Raw genomic sequence first — 6,373 nt, 5'->3', positions numbered from 1 at the left:
CCCACTGAGCCACCCAGGTGCCCCAATTCTGGGGTTTTTGTAATGTTTTTTATTTCTTCTTTGAACCTCTCATTATTTATGCATTGTTTTCCTAATTTATGTTGTTTTCTGTGTGTTCTTGAAGTATACTATACTTCTTTAAGAGGATTATTCTGAATTCTTTGTTGTAGTCCATGGATCTCTACTTCATTAGGATCAGTTATTAGAATTTTATAGGTTTCCTTTTGTGGTGATATATTTGCCTGATATTTCATGATCCTTGATTCCTATGCTGGTAGTTGTGCATTTGGGTAAGTGGCCTCCTTTTCCAGACTTTATAGGGTCATATTGGCAGAGACAGTTCTTCACCATTTAGCTTGGCTTGAGTTTCTACTGGGAATGTCCTTAGACAGATGGGGCAGGCTAAGAGGGTCTAGTTTGGGGCAAGGCAACTGTTTGCTCTCTGAGTCAGGGCTGGTGGGACATGCCACTGGCTGAGAACAGCTACTAGGACTGCTGGCTTGATTCCCCGCCCAAGCGAGGTTGTAGGATGGGCTCTGCTATTGCCTAGACTCTCTGATCAGGCTTCTTAGATAGTGGGGCTTGAGTATTATAGTCAGTATCAGGTGGGGCATCAGGACAGGACCCAGGGCCTGCGCAGCTCATTGTTTGGGGACCCAAATAAAGCAAGAGTGTGTATCAGATATCCTGTTCTGGTGAAGCCACTGGGTTTGCTCTGCAAGCAAGGAAGGTCCCAGGCTGTTCAAGTGCTACTGTAAGCACGGCTGTGGGATGTGTTACACAGCTTCGCATGTGGTCTCAGAAGTTTCCCTGGTCAGGTGGGCTGAAGGCTATATTCGGAAATATGGGCGACTATGAATTGGTTCCCTGTCCAGGCACAGCAAGTGGGCTTTTATAATACCTCCTTAACTGGGAGGACTAGGAAGGCCCACTCCAACAAGTCCTAAATTTTCCCAAAGAGGCTTTCTCATAGGGAGAACTTGGAGCCAAATCCATGGCAGGCACGGCTGTGAGTCAGTACCTCTGCTACATGTGGGAAGACCAGCCTACAGGGCTGGCAAAAATCCTTGTTTGTGGACCCAAGTTAGGCAGACTTGCACCCCACTGTGTTCCCTGGCCCGACTGCTCCCCCACTCCCCTGACTTGGTCTGCAGACAAGCAGAACTGCCAGTCAGGATTACTGGATGGGCTGTGCTGGTAGGAATACTGTCAAGATCTCGAGTGGTGGTTATTGAAAACCCCTCAAAAAAGAAGGAAACCCCTCCACACTACTTCATCACAATTAAATTCTCAGCCGTTGAGCCTAGCACATGACCCTACAGCCTCCATGGGGCGAAACCAGCGTAGGGGCTTCCACTAAATGATCCATGATGCTGGGTCCTGAATGTACTTACTGGGCTCTCTTCCCACTGGAGGAACTCTAAGCACGGTGCTGTGGTTGCCTGGAAGAAGAGTGGCCATTCCTCTTACTTTTCTAATGCAGTCTGTCTTGGTTTCCAGGGAGCAGTGGGGAGGGGGCGGTGCTTCAGGCTCACTCTTTTGTTCTAGGATCCTCTCAATGCTGTTCTGTCCATGAGTAGCTGTTCCTTGTTCTTATGAGAAGGAGCGAAGTCATGAGGAAGCTAACTTACCATTTGGTAACATCACTTTTTCATCCTCTCTCATTTTTTTTTTTAATTGAAGTATATTTAACCCCATTAGGTAGTTTCAGGTGTACCTCATGATTCAACAAATTTATAGGCTTTGCTGTGCTCACCACCTGTCACCACACAAGACGTTGACTCTATTCCCTATGCTGCACCTTCCATCCCTGTGACTTACTCATTCCATAACTGGAAGCCTGTACTCCCACTCCCCTTCACCCATTTTGCAGATCCCCCCACCCCCTTCCCTCTGGCAACCACTAGTTATCTGTTTTTACGTTTCTGTTTCTGCTTTTGGTTTTTTTTATTGGTTTTTTAGGTTCCACATATAAATGAAATCCTATGGTATTTGTCTTTCTCTGACATTTCACTTAGTATAAAATAGTCTAGGTCCATTTGTGTTGTCACAAATGACAGGATTTCATTCTTTTTTATAGTTAATAGTCCATTATTTATTTATATATATCACATCTTCTTTATCCATTTATCTGTTGATGGACACTTGGATTGTTTCCACATCTTACCTACTATAAATGATGCTGCAATGAACATAGGATTGCATATATTTTATCTAATTGTTTTTGTTTACCCAATTACTGGATCATATGGTATTTCTATTCTAAAAACTTTGAGAAACTTCCATACTGTTTTTCACAGTGGCTGTGCCAATTTACATTCCCACCACAGTGCATGAGGGGTCCTTTTTTTCAAGATTTTTGCCAACACTTGTTATTTCTTGTCTTTTTTATTTTACCATTCTAAGAGGCATAAGATGATATCTTGTGGTGGTTTTGATTGGCATTTCTCCAACCATTAACGGAAAAAAAATTTAATCAGATTATTTGCTTTTCTTGGTGTTCAGCTATGTACCTTATTTATATATTTGGGTATTAACTCCTTAGCAAATATATCGCTTGTAAATATCTTCTTCCATTCAGTAGGTTGCCTTTTAGTTTTGTTGATAGTTTTTTTTACTTCACAAAAGTACAGAACTTTTCATTTTGGTGCTGTCCCAATAGTTTATTTTTTGCTTTTGTTTTCCTTGCCTAAGGAGATACCGCTAAAAAAATGTACTGCTATGGCCAGTGTCAAAGAAATTACTGCCTATGTTCTCTTTTAGGAGTTTTATGGTTTCAGGTCTCCAGTGCTTTTGTGTGTGGTATAAAAAGTGGTCCAGTTTCATTCTCTTGCATGTAACTGTCCAATTTTCTTAGCACCATTTATTAAAGAGACTATCTTATCCTCATTGTATATTCTTCCCCCTTTGTCATAGGTTAATCAACCATATACGTGTGGGTTTGTTTCTGGGTCTTCTATTGGTCTATGTATTTATTTTTGTGCCAGTACCATACTATTTTGATTACTACAGCTTTAAAATAAATCTCGAAATCTAGAATTGTTTTGTTCTTCTTTCTCAAGATTGCTATGGCTGCTTGGAGTCTTTTGTGGTTCCCTAGAAATTTTAGGATTCTTCTAGTTCTGTGCAAAATACTGTTGGTATTTTGATAGGGATTGCGTTGAATCTTTAGATTACTTTAGGTAGTACGGACATATTAACAATATTGTTTTAATACATGAGGATGGAATATCTTTCCATTTGGGTCATCTTCAATTTTTCTCATCAATGTTTTATAGTTTTCAGGGTGTAAATCTTTCACTACTGATTTCTGGGTATTAATTTTATATTCTACAACTTTACTAATTTAATTTATAACTTCCAATAGTTTTTTGGTAGAATCTTTAGAGTTTTCTACGTATGGTTATCATGTCATCTGCAAATAGTGACTTCTTCCTTAGCAACAAGGATGCCTTTTATTTCTTTGGGTCGTCTGATTGCTGTGGCAAGGATTTCCAGTGTTATGTTGAATAATGGTGGTGCCTGGACATCCTAGTCTTGTTCATGATGCAATGTACCACATTGGTTGATTTGTGAATATTAAACCATCTTTATATTCCTGGAATAAATTCTACTTGTGATGAATGGTCCTTTTAATGTATTATTCAATTAGGTTTGCTAATATTTTATTAAGGATTATTGAGGATTCATTGATGTATTTGGAAGCTTTCTTTCCTTTTTTTTTTTTTTATTAGTTTAAGGAGAATGTTTGGTATAATTCACCTATGAATCAATCTGGTCCTGGGTTTTATTCCTTGGGAGTTTTAAAATTATTGATTCAATTTTGTTATTTGTAATTGGTCTGTTCAGATTTTCTATTTCTTCCTGGTTCGGTTTTGGAAGATTGTGTTTCCAGGGATTTATCTATTTCTTTTAACTTGTCCAGTTTGCTGGCATATAATTTTTTTGTCATAGTCTCTTATAATTCTTTGTATTTCTGTGGTATCAGTTGTTACTTCTCCTCTTTCATTTCTGATTTATTTATTTGGGTCCTCTCTTATTTTTTTGATGAGTCTAGCTAAAGGTTTATCAATTTTATCTTTTAAAAAAACAAATTCTTGTTTTCCTTGACTTTTTTCCTATTTTTTTAGTCTCATTTTATTTATTTCTGCTCTGATCTTTCTTAATATCCTTTCCTCTATTAGCTCTAGGCTTTGTTCTTCTTTTTCTAGTTCCTTTAGGTGTAAGGTTAGATTGTTTCTCTGAGATTTTTCTTGCTTGAGGTAGGCCTTTATTGCTAAATATTTCCATCTTAGAACTGCTCTTACTGCATCCCACAGATTTTGAAACATTGTGGTTTTGTTTTCATTTGTTTCCATGTATTTGTTAATTTCCTCATTGATTTTTCCATTGGCTGTTAACTAGCATGTTGTGTAGCCTCCACTTGTTTGCAGGGATTTTGTTTTGTTTTGTTTTCTTGTAATTGATTTCTAGTTTCATACTCTTGTAGTTGGAAAAGATGTATGATATTTCAATCTTCTTAAGGTTATGGAGTCTTGTTTTGTGGCCTAACATGGGATCTGTCCTGGAGAATGTTCCATGTGCACTTGAAAAAAATGTGTATTCTGCTGTTTTTGATGGAACATTCTATCTCTTTTATGTCCATCTGGTCTAATGTGTCTTTCAAAGACATTTTATTTTCTGCTTGGATGATCTATCCAATGATGTAAGCGGGGAGTTAAAGTCCCCTGCTATTATTGTATTGCTGTCACTTTTTCTTTATGTCTATTAATACTTGCTTTATGTATTTAGATACTCCAATATAGGGTACATAAATATCTACAGTTGTTATATCCTATTGGATTGATTTATTTATCACTATGTAGTGCTTTTCTTTGTCTTTTATTATAGTCTTTGTTTTAAATTCTATTTTGTCTAAGTATTGCCATCCTGGTTTTTGCTTTTGCTTCCATTTGTGTGGAATATCTTTTTCCATCTCTTTCACTTTTAGTCTGTATGTGTCTTTAGGTCTAAAGTGAGTCTCTTATAAGCAGCATAGTTGGGTCTTGTTTTTTATCCATTCCTCCATTCTATCTTTAGAGTGGAGCATTTAGACCTCACACTTAGTAATTATTAATAGGCATGTACTAACTGGCATTTTGTTCATTGTTTTCTGGTTATTTACATTCTCTCTTATTTCTTATCTGCAATTCTTGAATGGTGCAATCTATCTCCCATATTAGTATAGAAGTTGCTCTTCCAAAATGAAAACCTCATGTCATCTAAAAATCTACTTTGACTTCTAGTAAAGTGCATTGTCTACAATAGAACCTCCATAAACTGTTTTAAAATGAATGAATAAACTCGATGATTGACAGTTGAGTAGGTTCAGTCAGTTATATTCAGACTTATTAGCTATAAAACAATTGTTGGAAGAATGCCAACCATTTAAAGACATTTGCTGATTCTTAACCTTTGAAATAACTGCCATATCACATCGAACTATTGTAAATGAACTTGTTTTTCTTTATAAGTTTCTTGATTTTATTAAATTAGCCAGAAACAATGATCATAATTTATATGAAATTTTGGAATTGAATATGTCAATAATAATAACCCTAATAACTACAATAGCATTTCTGCAGTATTACAGATACCATGGAGATGTATTTCCTAGTGGCACTTTAAAATTCACAATTCTTTCAGCTCCAAATGCATATATATTGTGCAACACAAAGGAATACTCTCTCTTAAATAAAAGTGACTAATTCTCATCCACTAAATTGTTATTCAAAACACGTTCTTTGTAAGTGTACCTAAACACATTTCTGTAAAGCTAAAAGCATCCAGAGATATATAGCACTCATCTTGCTATAAATTTAAATGCAATCCTGACCTGTATTTTTATGAATTAATAAAAATGTTACTTGGGTAATCCAGGTTTTGCAATTAATCAAGAGAATTTTATCTTTAAGAGTGTATCCTAGCAACCTTTCAGCAGCTCAGGAAAGACCCAACTGACAATATACACCGATTTAATTATGCTGCTGGCTCTATCAAACTTTGCAGTTAATCAAAAAAATACTTAAAAACAGAAACAGAAATTAAGTCACAGCTGAAAATGAGAACTGGTGAAGGAGCATAAGGGATGAATTTCATAACTAAAGGAGAACTCTTTGCTTGGAACATGTTTATCAATAGAGTAGAAATGAAATTGGTAAAATTATGATTTTACAAATTGGTAAAGTTACGATTGCTATGGGGGTGTCAGAACCATATTGATTACTCTATGAGATTGCTAGTCCAGGACCAAAATTACATTGGGATAATCACAGCTTTAAGAATATATTGAAAACTTGCAACCCCACTACATTTTCTAGTGGCAATGCATTTT

This window comes from Mustela putorius, unplaced genomic scaffold (genome assembly GCF_011764305.1).
Source record: "Mustela putorius furo isolate JIRA1106 unplaced genomic scaffold, ASM1176430v1.1 tig00003863_pilon_pilon_pilon, whole genome shotgun sequence".
Taxonomy (NCBI): Eukaryota; Metazoa; Chordata; class Mammalia; order Carnivora; family Mustelidae; genus Mustela; species Mustela putorius.
Note: the sequence above shows the minus strand (reverse complement) of the source record.